At 37.8% G+C, this 15,287-nt stretch overlaps 1 long non-coding RNA gene across 2 annotated transcripts in view; it reads left to right on the top strand.

The window, feature by feature from the left end:
* The window catches only part of LOC120409942, a 71,909-nt gene extending 60,198 nt beyond the window's left edge, over positions 1-11,711 (top strand). For both annotated transcript variants that reach the window (XR_005601824.1, XR_005601823.1), the window contains 2 exons: positions 8,788-10,319; positions 11,672-11,711. This is a non-coding gene — a long non-coding RNA (uncharacterized LOC120409942). The remainder of the gene's footprint in view (positions 1-8,787; positions 10,320-11,671) is intronic.
* The last annotated feature ends 3,576 nt before the right edge of the window (positions 11,712-15,287 follow it).

Below are 15,287 nucleotides of genomic sequence, written 5' to 3'. Positions count from 1 at the left end.
AAATAAGTTCCTTGCTTCTTTCAAGTATTGGCCTTTCTTATACTAGGTAATTGTAAATAAATGGACTTTCATATGAACATTTTGTCTACAACATCATTGGTAGCATTTGTTTCCAGCTGATCTATTTAGAAATTACTTGTAGGCAGAGTACTGTTTCGATGTTGTGAGCAATGAACATGCAAAGAGCCTTGCAAGTGTAAAGCAGTGACAAAAGGTGTGCAAGTCATAAGTTTATGTTATAAAATAAGTTGTAATTTAATTTCTTCAGAGGATGACTTTGTAAAGGAAAAGAGGTTCCAAATGGGATCTGAAAACTGCACACCCATCTTTCTCTGCAGCTTGCAAAAGAGACTATCAGGAATGACAGAAAAATATATTTTCCGAAGTTTTAAGGAGCCTGTTACTTATTCAAAGCACCTGAGACTATCCTTTCTTGCTTTGCTTATGACTAGCATCTCACCACCAGGCTGGAGGTGACATGGAGGAACTCTGTCCTGCTGACGCTTCTATTCATGGTACTTACGTCTCTGTTAAATGCCAGCTGAATGTCACTGCTGCTCACCAGCCAAAACGGAAGAATAAGGGAAAACCACTGTCCCCAGGATGTAGCAGGAAGGGCAGACAGGTTCCCAGGGAGCTGCAAGGCTCTAAATCACGGCGTGATTAACACCTTGTCACAAATCTTGCTGTGTGTGGCTTTAGCACCAGGAGTTACAGGATATGCTGAGTTTACTCACTGCTGACACACAAGGCTGCACTTCAGTGAGACTACTCAGACTTTGTGTGGCTTTTTGCATACCTGTGCGTTAAGGTTTTGTTCAGGCAGGACTTTCCTTCCCATCTTATCCTCCACTCTGACCCCATCTGTCAGACTCTGTAAAAGCTTCAAGCTTCTGCATAGATTCAACTTCTTACATGGAGTCAGAAGCTTCATCGTGTGCTAGGGATGGCAGAGGTGTGTCCTGTTATTTGTCCAAGTTGAAGCGAGGGACAACATCTGGGTCCTGGCACTGCTCCAGTGTTCAAAGTCTTTGCCAAAATAGGATAGTATCAGCAGGAGAGTTGAAACAGCCTAAAGACTTCACCTGTGCTGTTGAAGGAAAGTCGTGTGGAGGAGGGAGATGGGAAAGAGATTGCTGTGGAGGGCTCATCTGGCAGAAGCAAATGATTATTGAAACAAGATCCTTTTGATGAAGGTGTATGTTTTCCAGTTGATCAGAAGATAAAAAATGTTGCATTCTGCCAGTGAAATTGAATTTATTTTGGAGTTGGAAGTATATTGGAAACCACTAATATTTTTTATATCTCTTAAGATCATGGTATTTCAACAAATTTGAGTAAAATTAAACCTGATTTTAAAAAATGAAAGCCTGCTTTCAGATTGATCTGATAAGCTAACACTGTAAAGGTGATGAAAAGATTAATGCTCTCTACTGCTAGTTTAAATATTTTTGTTCTTGTTCTTACCTGTCCTCTGAAAAAAGGCAGAAAAGAGTAATGCAAAATCCTCTTATCGTTAAGTGCTCTAAACAGTTCTCTAAAGCCTCTGAAAATTAATTCTAAGGACTAAACTGTGCTTTAATGTGCCATGACAAGCAATGCCTTGTCTAATAATCTTACTGAAACAAAATCTGGTTCTTGCATTTCTACAACCTTCAGTGCCCAGTTGGTTTTGATGTCAGCTGAAGGCATTCATATGGGAGTTACTTGTTATTAGGCTCTTTGCAGGCCTGCTTCTTTTTAAACAGTGCTGGCAACTTTGGGAAAAGCAGGAATGCTCAATTTTAATATGTCTGTTATAAAGATGAAGGCAAAATATTTTCAGGGAAGTAGTAATGTAAATGCTAATCCATTCAAAAGGTTTATGGTCTTCTGAAGTCTTGGAGAAAATATTTCCTTGAAGGCAAGGTGAGAATTTTATATTTTGAGAGGAATTAATTTCAAAGTTAATTTTTAAATTTGTCTTTACATTCTGATGCCTATGGCTGAGTACATTTTTTGTGTTATAGGAATGCCATAATTATGAATATCATATAAATTATTCAATATAATCCTGGATTTAAGAAGCCTCCAACTATTAATATAAGAGACTTTTAAGTACTTCAGAACCCATAAAATAAGTTGGGAGCACAGTAGCTTCTAGGTTGTTACAAATGGTCACCCACTTCAGTATGCCGAGTAAAACTTTCTAAATATTATTATATCATGCATGCTAGAAAAGCTAAATATAGTAGTATAGTAACCACAAATATACTATGAAATCCTCTAATAAAGAAACAAACATATGGGGGGGCTTCAGATTAGAAGTTGCCAGGTTTTTCCTCTCAGCACTGACTGTATGCAAATTCTGCCAGGGGTGTGCAGTGAAAATCGAACAGAACTTTGCAATTTACATTTCAGTTGCAGGGGAACTTGGAGCCAGTCTCACTAGAAATTATCACTGTTCATATGTGTAACACCATGGTGAAGGGTATTGTCAATAGCATGAAGAATGGCATCAAAAGTGAGTAATTTGACTTAGTAAGTACCTGCTAAAAGCCTTGTTAAAAATGCATCATAACAGAAAGCTAACAATGACTATGAGCATGTGTGGGAGGTCTTATGAAAAACTTCAAATATCTTCAAAGTTATTTCTACTCTGTGTAGTAGTCCTTCCTTTTTAATAGATTCCTCTTTTTTTCCTTGACAATATGGGGGCTTTATGGTTTTCAGCATGTTTAGGCTTTTTTTTTTTTATATCTCACTTTTCTACACCCCTGTTTTGACTGTCTTTGCTCACCTGTTTGTAAAATGGTGTGTTTATATATGTCTAGCACTGAGTTTTTCAGGGAGTAGGAGCTTATTTCTTCAAAGAAATCAGGTAGTATTTTAAGCTTATTATCAATCTTATCCATTTAAACTTGTTGCTCTGAACAGTTCTAATGAAATGCCTTGAAGATATCTTTTCAGGAGGCTTTTGTTTCATGAATTCCTCAATTTTAGGTTTATATTCTATTTAAATAAAATAATGTATCTGCTATCCAACACCATGTTATTGACTTTTCTGAATCACTGGCAGTTGAAAAAATAGATTATTTTTTAATGCTATTGTGAATCCCTTTCATGGTGTGAAATTTGTTTTAAGCTGTAATCTTACAGTGCAGATCTCCTAACAAATATTATTTCTAAGCGCCATGTGCATTATTTTTTGAATTTCACAAAGACAAGCCTTTGACAGAATGACTCAAAATGAAGTCTTGTCTTCAGTAAAATACATCATATGAACATAATACAACTTTCTTTTAAATAAGTGTGCTATGAAATAAAAGTTTAACTAAAACTTACAGGAAAAATCATTCATGATGAAATTTTATTGGAGTACTAGTTACATCGGGGCTGAATTTTAGTATTCCTAGAATGCCACATTCTTTCATTTGAGTGCTAACGCCCTTTATCTATGGTGTGCATAATACTTAATTTAAACAGAAAAGCAAATAGATTTTCATAAAGGAACTGCTGAAAATGTTTTCACTGAAAATTTTGATTTACCAATACTGTTATATAGTACAAATATAATGGAAAATATTTGGATATGATAGTCTGTTTTGGCAGTGAGGAACTGTTGTGGACACGGGTATCCGTATTGAACAAAGTTTATTTTGTCGGAAGCTTGGGGCAGGGTGAGTGTCAGAGACTGAAATATTATATTTTATGACTTAAACATTTTCTTAAAAGACATTTAAAACTGTATTACAAAAGCTGCAGAAAAGACTACCACACCCTGAATGGGGCCCTGAGGCCTGACACTGCTCGCTGATAAAGATAAGATAAAGTAACAACTCAGGGCTGGGGACATTCACTGAGCACAGGCTTAACACCTCCGAGATGAGGACCACAGCCCCAGGGCTATCAGCTGCCAGGCTCGCACAGACCCTCGCCCCAAGGGGTGGAGGGAGGAGAGCTCTGGGTATCTTGGAAAAGCCTCTGGTCAGAGATGCAGTGACTGCCCATCCTCCAACTGTGCAGAGCCCAGCTGAGGGGTCGTTACCAGGAGGGGGAAGCTTATCCACAGCAGGAGGGGGTGACATGGCCCATCACAGGGCCCCCCCCCCCCCAAGGGGTCCCCAGACCCTGCACCAGAGCAGCAGAGATGATGCAACAGACGCTCAGTGTTGCAAGGGACAGTGTCAAGCTAGCCCCTGCAAGAGAGGCACGTGGGCGTTCCCACCTGGCCCAAAGTTTATATTAATCCACGGAATTCTGCACTCTTTGGCATGTGGCGGCGTGTGGTGTGGCGGCGTGGGATGGCGTGTGGCAGCATATAGCGGCGTGGCCACGGCAGTGGGGGACCCTCACCACCAGCAGACCAGATGGAGGGGAGCAACGAGACATTGTTGGGATCCTTGGATGGGTGATTGCTTCCACCTAACCCCTGTCACCTCTCCCTGTTCCCCCACCCTGCACGCACACTTCTTTTTTCTATTTCTTTCTCTCTTTTCTCTTCCCTTCTCTTTACCTCTTTACTATTAAATAAAATACATCAATTTTTTGGCAACAACATCTAACCGCGTTTGGTTTTAATCTCGTTTCTGGGGATATTTTGAACCTTCCAAGTTCTTTCTGGTTTATGCACAGAGACTTTGCTTGCTTTGCTTTTCTGGGTTTAAACCGGATCATAACAGTGAGAAACACATGTACATATCACACTGACCTCTAAATGATGGTCCTTGATTGAATTTGTTAAAGTGAAAATATGCATGTCACTGTATTGAATGTGTGATTAAATAATCTCATAGGAACTAAAGAGAAACCTAGACTTAGTACTAAAAAACCAGTCAATTCATCTTTCAAGGATTTCTTTATTAATAGGTGCATCTCAAGGTGGTTAAAAGGTCAAACTGAGAGTTACCCTTAAATGTAATCCAAGGTGCCAAATGACCAATGATGCATGTATTGAAACAGTAATGTGCTTTTCTTGAGAAATTTTTCTCATCCATTCTATTGCTGAGATTTTCTAATAAACAAAGAATAAATTATAACAAAAAATAAAATACTTGAGAGATTAATCTGTATAAAAGCTGTGAAATGATTGTATTAATGTTTAAATATGTAATCAAGCTATGCAATTCTTGCTGACAAAATTGATTATTCTTATACCCTCAACCAGTTTGATTTAAGACATAAGCTATAATCAGTACTTCTGATTTTTCCAGAAATCCTCTCTGGATGTTGACAAGTAATAACAGTTTCAGGAAGACCAGAGGCAAGAGAAGTGAATATAACTTGTTTGCTAAATTGTAGAACCTTTCACAGGAAAGTGTTTAGCCAGGGTCAGCATGCTCAGAGTTGAACTGAAAATCACAATTTAGTGAAGACGATGATTTAGCAGGAATATCTGTGGTCTTAGGATAAAATACTGAAGCAAGTATGATAGGAGGTTAGATGTGCTTCTTAGGTATTCTACTGCTTCAGAGGTGGTGCATATTAAGCATAGATGTGTGATCAGCATATACCAAGTATAGGAATACAGAGGTAGGTCATATAGATTCTACTGGATTGTCCTTTCCTTTTTACATATGTCTGCTTCAGGCTAACTGCAGTGCATGGGGGTATTCCAGGAAAGGAGGAGCCAAATATTGATTATTAAGATAGATATTATTATTGGTCTGACAAGCTTATCAAATGGAATTGTGAGTTCTGAGACAAGAGTGAAAAGATTCGGCTACTGAGACCTTCACCATTTCTCTACCTCAGCTGGAAGTGTGTAGTAAGCGGAAGTCAATATTACACAAGCTGTCAATTCAAATACAAATCACTAAAAAAATTCACTTGCTTTGTCACTAGGATCTCACTGCTGATAAATTACATTGGAAGGAGATAGTACATTTAACAAAGAAATCAGCTGTTGTTTGCACAGACCTACAGGAAAGCTCCACCTGGTTTTAGCAGGATGTTCTTCAGTTGTGGCTATGAGTTGCAGTCTGAGTTGCAGTATGTCCATCAATAGAAATTATTGCATTGAACAGGGCTGCTCCATTTGAGGAAAGAACCAGAAGGAGAAGGGACTCCTATTTCTTGTTAGTGTGCCACCATTGAACAGTTTATCAAATTTGGCTTGTTGAAAGGCTCTGGAGCATTTTGAGAACTCTTGGCAATTCGATGAATACCTTGTATCTTATTCTCTCATACTGGTAGAAATTCTTACTGTGAGAAGCTGCTAGGGTCCAGAATGGCTTCTATGTCTTATATACATTTATAACATTAGTTGGTAATTTTCCTGGTATGACTGCACAGACAGCTTCCAGTATGAAGCTGTTTACAAGGCTATTGCTTTTCTTCAATCTTGCTCATTTAAGATTGTAAGAGATTAAAAATAGAAGTCATTAGACTTGGGCATTAAAATTGAAACTGAAACTTCAGGTTGCCCTAAATAGTTTGCCTAGTCTAATATATTCTGATTTTATAACTTTGTACATTAGTAAGTACTTTCTTCATATAGTGATCCATTCCACATGTTTTATTTACTGATGCTCTTTTGCTGTATTTAGTCACTTTATACTTAGCGGTTAGTCCCATTGCTTTGATATCAAGGTACCAGTAAAATATAAGCTGCAACATAACTTCCAAATTGTTATTATAGTAACATTCAGTAATTCTTAACAGTAATATGAGTATATAACATCCGTGGTTCTCATTTTCTTTTGAAAGATGAGATGTTCTGGAACTTCTTCAAAATGGCAAATAATTTTAATAAATAAATTATGCAAGACATTTGAAAGCAGGGAACAAATGGGAAAGCACATTTGGTAATACATTTTTGCAAGGAAAATAGGTATTCTAAAGAAGTAACTCTTTGGCGTTACAATTTTTTTTGTCATCTGATGGGTAACATGAAAGCATTGAGAGGTATCTGCTGATTAGAGAAGGTTTTTTTGTCCTCAGCTAAATATATTTAGCTTTAAAAAATATTAAAGGCATTCTTTTCTTGCTTTTCATAGATAGGAATCTTTATCTATGTAAGTGAGATCTGATCTAGCATACAATTATTCACATGATCTTCCTTGTTCAAATATTACCCATGTATAAAAGCTCATGTCTTTAAACTTTGGTTATAATTAGAACTAGCTTCTCTTTTTTATAAAAGAAAATATTGCAAATTTATGTTTTTTCTGATGTAACACAGGCTGGATTTTTTTATTTATACTGTTCCTATTTTTATTTTCATTTTGTAAATATTCAGAGAATAGCTGTTGAAAATAACAATCCCCCTCCCAAAAGAAATCCTAAAATTTAACAAAGGGAATATTTTCTTTGATATATTATGCAGTTTGCTTTGGGTTGTCACATCAAAGAGAACAAAAAATTAATTTAGATTAGTTTAACTCTCTTCCAATGCCCAGAGAGTAGGAAAATCAACACTATCTGTGTAAGACAATACAGGAATCAGGCAAAGCATGTATGGTGCTTTCTCCCCAGAGTCCTTTCAGTCTCCAGCTACTCACTGCTTAGGGTGGTTTTGACAGATTTCTCTGTTCAATAATCTCGGCTGCATTTTTTGTTGTTTTTCCATGAACACGATTACATAAGGTTTAAGAGAGACTGAGCTTTTGGCATGGGCAAGACAAATTTCTCCTTAGTTTTGTTATGGATCACATGAACTTTTTTGGTGTTTCCTGATGGTTTGATTCAGTGCCTTACTTGTATGGGAAAGGAGAATAACTTAACTCATGCTTGGTGAGTCTCTATGCTGCTTGTGATTTTACAGACATTATTATATGCAATTGATTCTACCTCTTTTACAATTTCAACATAGTAGTCTATGGTTAACGAAGTGATAACTGTCCCTTTTTTTTTTTTTTTTTTTTTTTGGGTCTAACAAGCGAACTCTGATAGACAAAATTAGACATGTTTCCAGATGTGTATGGGGGTATGGAAACCTCTTTAAGCTGCTGATGTGTGCAAACTGTGTGGAAAAAAATACATAACCTACTTTATGACTGTTTTTGTGGATGTGTAATAGAGAATTCATGAATATTCAACTGTTTCCAGTTGCAATTTTGTGTATTTTTACACTAACATTAATAGTTTTCTATAAGTAAGGAAGCAAACATGTTTGTGTCATGGTAATTCCAGGAATAAAATTAGAAGGATTTTAAGTCAAGGGTGTTTGAGGAGCTTAAAGTCCAAAATATATATATAATTTAAAGAAAGTTTCATTTAAATGGTTGTCACCATCTTTTCAGCATGATCCAGTAATTCTGTTTAAGACTAATTATGTTGATGTCCTAAAATATGCTTAGCAGCAGCAATTCAGCTCTCGACATATTTATCCTCCTTCTATTGCCCCATGAGCATTTTGTGATAGTCGAGGAGTATTACACTTGACCTGAACTTGTGTCCATTTTGTGCATACCTCCATGCAGCAGTAAAGTAAACTTGACAGCTTAATTCTATGTTAGGGGAATGTTTGCAGGGATAATCCTATTCACACTGCAGGATAAGGATGCCCTGCTAGTGGCTTTGGCCTATAAAACCATTAGCTTTAAATTGTGTGCTTGTATTGTGATCTTCTTAGTGTGTAAACCAGCTTTTTTTTAGCAGTGTATTGGTGAGAATGGGTAATTTTATGATACATTTTCCTAGCCAATGCCCTCTTCCTTTTAAAGTGTAGCTGCAAAATGTATCAAAACCAACAAAACCTTCACGTTATATGGATTATCTGATAGAAGAAACATGACACTATGTTTTAAAGCTGTAAATGTTTTGGATTATATTGTATTTAACGACAAAAACACCATCTTGGTGTAGATAATGTTTTGCAGGTCTCCTGGAGCGGAGGCAGAGAGAAGTAAGTAGACAGAATATACATTAAGATATCTCTGTTGCCTTTTTCTTAATCACCTTACAGTAGGCCAGTATTACTCCTGCATGCACACGAAATTTGCTGCTGTGGGATAATTTTTGGGTTTGCTTTTGTTTTTCATTATGCACTCCTGAGACTTCTGATTGGAGATGGATCTTATAAATAGCTTGATTTTTTTTTTTTTTTTTTTGTTTTTTTGGTTTGTTTTTTTTTGTATACTAACCTTAATTAGATATTAGGAAAAATTTATTCTCTGAAATTTCTTTGTTGGGTTGTCAGGCATTCGAACAGGCTACCCAGGAAAGTGGTGAGGTCACCATCCCTGGAGATGTTGAAAAAACATCCAGATGTGGCACTTTGGGATATGGTTTAGTGGTAAACATGGAAGTGCTGGGTTGATGGTTGGACTTGATGATCTCACAGGTCTTCTCTAACCTTAAAAATTCTTGGATTAATACAAATAAAATCAGTCTTAAGAACACAAGTCTGTCATTTATAGGTAGAAGTATAGAAAATATATTGATATTGTATGTTCAAATAGATTTATTAATTTTTTTTCTTTAATATTTATAGATCTTTATTTGGAATGGCAAGTGTTAATACACTGTCTCCTTTATGTATTCAAAAGCTGAAATACATATCTTCAAAAATACCAACAGTGCACCTGAAAATTTATAGTAATATGTACCTTGTTAATATCTTATATGCAGTGTGGCTGCTTTAAATCATATCTAGAGGTGGTTGTCCTAGTTTTGCAGATGTGGAAATAACAAGAAATGTTGACAGACTTTTCAGAGTGAAGCAGCAGAAAGGGAGTGATCCTCATGTCCATTTTTCAGTGTTGAAACATGGAGCAAACAAGGTGCTAAAGGGCAGATGCTGCTCCACTTGGCCCCCTACGACAGAGGTGAAAATCCTAAACCCAGGACTATGTTCAACCAAAATCCTCAGTCTGGCCCCATGTGCACATGTGTGCAGTTTCTGACACTAGAGGGAAGGTACTAGCCCAGCCTTGATCTTTTGTGCCCACTGTTCATGCCCTGTGTATTTTGTTGTCCTTGGTAACAGATCTGTCTTGTACAACTATGATTGTCGCATAGAGAACCACCACAGTTCCTGGGTTTTTCCTGGTGTAGCTGCAAATTATAATACTGAATTCAATCCAATTCAATCCCACCAATCAATCTGAATTCCATTTAGGTGCTCAGAAGAAAGTGCAAATTAAGTCTTTGGCTTCTACCCTGCAACCTTCAGCACTCTGAATCTCACAAGCTCAACAGGAGATTAAACTCTGTAAATTTTATGCACACACTTTGCATTAACAGTCAAGACTCACATGTCTACTGCATTTCCAAGTGCTTTCTGCATGTGAAGACTGAAGACTTTTTACCCAGAGCTATAACCAAGAGTTTGTTGTGTTTATTGCAGCTGCAGGTCTGTTGTGGCCTCATGGTTTTACAAGGTGAAAGCCCCTCTGGTATGTACTAAAATCTTGAAGAATGGGTAATCAGTATTTCTTTAACAGTTGGTAGAGAACCACTAAACTATGATTAGAATTAAGTTTTCCCTTAAAATTAACAATTTCTCAAAGTCTAGAAAGCTTTGGGAAGTGGAGTGCACGAGAAGAATGTTTTTGGATATCCAGTACCTGAATCCTTTTTTAAAATTTTTAATTTATTCACAAACAACTACTATTTTGAAAATGAAATTCTCTGCACTACTAGTCCAGAAGTATATGAGAGAATAAAAAGTTATTTCACTAATAATGCAGGAAAAATTAGATATAGGAAAACAAATTGAGAGATGAGGAGGGGAAAATACATGTCTTCAGTACATTAAGTTAAAAACTTTAAAAAGTGCCTTTCTAGAAAAAAAAAAGGGTTATGATTTTTAAGGTCCCTGGCAAGGATTTAGTGATAAATTGCAGAATAACACTTGCTGAGTTCCTTTTTCATGTGAGCAGTATCTTTTTACTGTGTTAGCTTTGGGATACTTGGTTTGTGCAAAACAAATGTAACTTTTTCACTTTTTTTTAGTTAAACTTTTCAAAGTGTTATTCACTATCATGACCGGAGACTCATTTCTTGCTTGAGACAATTCAGTATTTTTAAACCTCATGGATTTATGTGGAATTTTCACTGTTTTGGATAGTTTTCTCAAAGGGCAAATGACAGAATTGTTGTTTGCTCTTTTTACAGAAAAAAAAAAAAGAATACCTGCCTCTTTATGGTGCATGTACTGACAGTGTTAAGCTTTAGTAGTGTAGTCCAAATCCCAGATAACTTGGATTTCCCATCTGACCTGTTTCAGACTAAAGATTAGCAGACAGATTTTTGTCATTTATCTTGACTTACAGTGCATAGTAATGCCCATTATAGTAAATGACAAACTAAAAGCACACTGCACACTTTCAGAGAACTTGTTTTTATCCAAATATTTCAAAATGTTAACTTGTACCCATCAGTGCAAATTTGTTTTTGTAAGGCCACATAAAATCAATGACTTTCTACAAGCACTGCCAAGTTATACTATGATAATAATAAATGGAAACCCTTAAGAGTTGCATATCAGAATATCATCACTGCCATTACAAGGGAACAGTTGGATCTAGTGGGGTTATATGCCTTTGTCACAGGTTAGCCAGCATAGTCCCAGAAGGGATGTCCTTGCTAAGGGGTGCTTACAGTTTCCTCTGGGACCTGATAGAACCTATCAGCTGGCCAGTTTGAATATGGACAATTCTTTAAGCCACTTAAAGTTGTGACCGCCTCTGTGATACACACTTAAGAATAGACAAACCCCCCACAGCTCTCTCTCTCTTGTTTCCAGTGCAGGGACAGGTGGCTGTGGGCCCCGTGTGGGGGCCAGCGGGCCTGGCCAGGCCCTGCTTGGGCCAGGCTGGGCCGGGCCACGGCCATCCTGGAGCTGATGGACCTGTTCCAGCCGTGGAACTCCCCCCCCACCACTGCCTTGCCGTGGGCAGCCGGAGCGGCTTGGCTCTCCCCCCTCTCCCCTGCAATAAGAAAAATTCAACATTCAAGCTGCAAAGCTGCAAGGCCGAGGTGAGATTAACCCTTTTTATTGCTGTGAAGAGCTGAAAACCTGAGGGAAGAGAGAGAGGAGATGCTTAAAGCTGAAATTCTATTGTGAAGCTATGATATATCAGAGTATCCTGTTGTAATTCCATGAAGATATGGGGGGCTGGAGTGTTCAACTCGTAAGCAAAAGCACCTGCACTGAGATAGGCAGATGCTGACGCAGCTGTAATTTCATGAGAAGTTTGGACAGGGAGAGATGGACCAGATGAGGACTTTTGCTCCAAATGGGAAAGGAGAAAACCTCAGTCCCTAGAGATGCTCCCAGAGATAGTCCTAACGATGAAGATGAGGAAGACCCTTTGCTCCCAGGGAAGGAGAAGGGCCTCTGTTTTTGTTTCTGAACGGCTCAACCTTAAAATTGTACCCCAAAAAACTTCAAGAGTGGACCCTCGAAAGCAGTTGTGGGAAAAGCTGCAAGTCGGGGGAAGGGACTTGCAGGCAGAGAGACTCCTCTTCCTAAATGGACTGAACAGTATTTGGAAGTGGGTGGCTGTCTCGTTGTGATAATGTTTTCATAGCACGAGCAAGAAGAGACTTCTCTTTCTAAATGGACTGAACAAGGTTATTATGGAAGTGGTAAACAGACTGAACATCTTAAGGGTTGTCTTTTTACATTGTCAGTGGGAGAAGGGAGGAAGGTGGGGGGAGGAGGAGAGTTCTGAAGGTGGTATAATTTTTTTTCCTTCTTTTAGGTCTGTTAATAAACTTCTTTATATTCTTTCAAGTTTGGTGCCTGCTTTGCATTTCTCCTAATTGTTATCTCACAGAAGATAAACAGTAATGAATATTTTAGACCAAACCACTACACTAAATTGGTGTTTCTGCCCAGTTACAAACCCAACCCGCTACAACCTTCTATTTTATGTTTTATAAAAATCATTGTGAAAAGAAAGGGAAGAACAATGAAACAAGCTTAAAGTGCAGAAGCAATTTTTTAAAATCTGAAAATAAGACAGGTTTTGTCAATAGAATGTTAGAAATAGCTGAGAGGAAATATAATCTTTCATGCTAAAGATCCAGCCTTTCTTTGGGCCTTGTGAACATAAAGAATACTCTAAGGAGCTACTTTCCTATGTTCGAGATCTACACTTGAATGAGGTGTATAAGGGAAAGAACAGTAGCAAAGATGATGCATTTTTTCCTCCTTTTGTATGAATTCACACACCTGCTGCATGCAAGAAATTATTTTCCCTTCAATAACTTGCCAAAGAGTTTCAGAATTCTTTAAAGTATGTCTCCAGTTCTCATTGTTTCAAAGACAGAAACAAATGTCAATTAAGTGCTAACTGAGTGTAAATCAATACTGTGATGAGTGGTTTGCTGATAGGTGCTCAGTGCAATATGCTGTCCCTTATAGAGTCAGTAGAAGAGCCAGATAATCTATTTAAGTACCTCTGTCAGTGCAGAGCCCATAATGTGCCTTTGCATAATTATTTGTTTGACAGAATGGCAGTGCCTAAGAAGTCACTAGAAATTAAGAACAAATTTTGAATGAATGTCAATCTATCTTTGAGCCATCTGTAGCAGAAAGAGGCAGGAATTGGGTAGGTTTTCAGAACCCAGGGTTAATAACATAAGTATTTGAGAAACTTGCAAGCCAGAGAAAAATGCTGAACATGAATATGTCTCCAAATGTTGCACAAACTTGCTGCCTAACACAAAGGTGAAGGAATACAGTGCAATGCTGGGTAATATGGATATACCCATTTCATTCCCTTTTATTCTTTTTTGCTGATGGGGGCTGTACACTTAGCAGACCAGTTTTATAATCCTGACTCCAATAAATCAGTTGCACTTCTATGGATTTTAGGTTACTTGTGTCCAGTTTGTTTAACATGGGAGGAAGATCTGCAAAAAACCCTCAGTGGTATAAAAGTAGATATTGATGTACTTTGAAGAAATTTGCATTTTCTTTACACAACTGATTTTCTTTGTCCAGTATTACAAACCCCAAAGTTAAATGACTTATACAGCTGTGATGATCTCCCATAGATGTAAAACCTGCACCTATTTTTTCTTGTTTTGAAAAGAAAATAATCTATGTCCACAGCTGTAGTGTAATTGTAATCCCTGAAGATGAATTAGGTTTCTGTGTGTATGCTGGTTTACTTTTTGCTTTGGCAGGGTGCTTTCACTGTTTACCCTGCATCACATCTGGCATTCAATGGAGCTTTGTGAGCTGATTCAGCACACGCTAACCAGAGAGTGCAGGGAAAGGCAAAAATGAGGTGTACTTCTCTCAGAAGTGACCTGAGTCATTTGAGCAGTGAATTTTACACTGCTCCCAAGGGAGAAAGAAAAGCTGTGAAAATCAAGACAGCTGGGAGTGAGGTGCCCTGTGGCAGTGGCTGTTATCTCAATGATCCTGGTGGACTTTGTCCCAGAGATGCTATTTTTTTTGAGACTGTTGAACATCAATCTGACAGTACCCCATGGCAGCTCTCCTTCTCTTATCAGTATGGGTTACTCACCTTGCCCTATGGAGAGCTAGTACAGGGAGAGAAAATTAGAGATGTAAGTGCCTGAAGTTACATTGAGCTCTGAGTTTCAATGTTGTTGTGCATCTGCAGTAATTTGACAACTGAATTATGCAGTAGCAACCAATGACTTGAACAGTTTGGTGGGAGGTCAGAGTGGTGCCTCTGCAGTTCAGGAGAATGCAAAAAAAGCCTTAGCATGAAACAGCTAAACAGAAAAAGACTGTATTACTCCCTTATATAAGACATATTTCTGGATGAAAGAGGTTTTTTCATGCGTGTTTTAGCTTTGGTTTTAACTACAGACCGTACAGGCAAAAACGCTAATACCCATGCTTATAGCATGGTAATGCTAACTGCACATGCTTAGCATTTTCTTTGATCGAAGTCAAGTCACCCAGGCATTTGAGGCAGTATATATACAACATGAAGGTGAAATATATTTACTGATCAGAAGCCATGTGGTGGAATGGGCTGACAAAGGTGTTCTTCCCTGTATCAGTAATATATTTGTGACATTAAAATCTAGTCTTCAGATGCTGACTAGATACTTGCTACTTTAGCATACTTTATTGGTTAAAAACAACAGCAAAGCAGAAACACCGCCCAAGAAGTAAAACTTCAAAATGAATATGTTTTGACTTTTGCTGTCTATCTCCTGCAAAAGGCTAGTAAGTGTGTGTTACCTCTCACTCCTCTATGAAGGACTTGGTCTTCTCTCATCACAGAATGAGAAAATGCCACAGTCTGCTACTGGCAACCAGGAGCTAGCAGTTGTTTGTGACAATCTATTACACAGGTTACAGTTTAAAGCTTTTCATAAAAGTTATGAAGTAGGATGATTGCATCATGATTTTTTTCTGTCAGAAC

This window comes from Corvus cornix, chromosome 4, assembly GCF_000738735.6.
Source record: "Corvus cornix cornix isolate S_Up_H32 chromosome 4, ASM73873v5, whole genome shotgun sequence".
Lineage (NCBI taxonomy): Eukaryota > Metazoa > Chordata > Aves > Passeriformes > Corvidae > Corvus > Corvus cornix.
Note: the sequence above shows the minus strand (reverse complement) of the source record. Positions and strands in the feature narration are given on the sequence as shown.